The sequence below is a fragment of the Lepus europaeus genome, chromosome 11 (genome assembly GCF_033115175.1).
Source record: "Lepus europaeus isolate LE1 chromosome 11, mLepTim1.pri, whole genome shotgun sequence".
Classification (NCBI taxonomy): domain Eukaryota; kingdom Metazoa; phylum Chordata; class Mammalia; order Lagomorpha; family Leporidae; genus Lepus; species Lepus europaeus.
Window position 1 is genome coordinate 33,751,997 of NC_084837.1, and position 1,525 is coordinate 33,753,521.

Below are 1,525 nucleotides of genomic sequence, written 5' to 3' on the forward strand. Positions count from 1 at the left end.
GTTGGCAAGCATTCCCTAAAATAAAAAAATTTCAGGAAAGGCAAGGTACTCTTTTAAAAAATACATTTATTTATTTATTTATTTGCAAGTCAGAATTACACACAGAGAGAAAGAGAGGCTGCAATGATAGGAGCTGGGCCTATCCAAAGCTAGGAGCCAGGAGCTTCTCCCAGGTCTCCCACACATGTGCAGCTACATTTCTCCATACAGTTCTGCTGTTTTACTTCTAGCAGTGCTACGATTTAATTCTGGACTTAGAGAAAATGAAATAATGAGGTTCTAGGTAAACTGACCATCCTGTGGCAAAACAAATACTATAGCCTAAGAGATGTGGAACTTCACCAACCTGCATTGGTAGGAGGGTCTTTCGGAACAGCGCGGTGCGCCGGCCGCAGCGCACTACCGCGGCGGCCATTGGAGGGTGAACCAACGGCAAAAGGAAGACCTTTCTCTCTGTCTCTCTCTCACTGTCCACTCTGCCTGTCCAAAAAAAAAAAAAAAAAAAATTCTTAGAAATGTTTCGCAAAAATTAAAGAAATAAAAAGGAAGGGAAGAAAGGGATTGTGGGAGGGAGGAAGGGTGGATGTATGGTTATCTTCTTAGAACTGTATATGAGACACATGAAATCTGTTCTCTTTACATTAATAAAAATTTTTAACACTTATTTCAAAGGGATTTTTGTAGTGAAATAAATGTGTCTTGTAATAAAAATTGTTAACATATGCATTGATTTCAAAGGGATTTTTGCAGTAAAATAAATGTATCTTTAATATTTTTTCCCACAAACACTTAGAAGTACCTTTCTATTCTTTGCTGAGTACACGTCAAGATGGGGGTCTAGTTAAGAAGATTTGAAAAGTGTCAGGGCAGGCATTGACAGTGGTTAAAATAGCACTTGGGATGTCTGTATTCCAAATTGGAGCACCTGGGTTCAAGGCACAGCTGTGCTTCCCATTACAGCTAATGCACACCAAGGGAGGTAGCGGATGTGCTTGGGTCAAGTGCTCGGGTCCCTGCCCCCCACGTGGGAGGCATGTATTGAGCTTCTGGCTCCTGGTTTTGGCCTGGCCCAGTATCAGCCACTGTGGGCAATTGAGGAGTGAACCAGCATATGGAAGATCTCTGTCTCATGGCTCTTTCTTTTTATCTCTCTTTTTTCAAATAAAATGAAAATAACTAAATAAAAAAAATTAAAAAGAAGAAGGCTCAGAGGAACCCAATTAAATTTGCCAGTAGAAATGGTTGGATAAATTAATTGGAATACATTAAATCTGGTTAAAAGCATATTTACAAATGAATGCTAAATAATATCATAGAGTCTAATTTTTATGATTGAGCACTGTAAAATAGTCTTATTTTATTGAAAATTATAGCAATATGCTGGAAGAAGTTGTGTTTCAACAAAAACAAGGAAATAAAACAAAATAATGTAACATGCAGTATAATTACTTTTTATTATTTACTAGCTTAAATAGAACTATGTGGAAAATCATTAAGGACCACATTGTCTCCCACAAGAAATTTC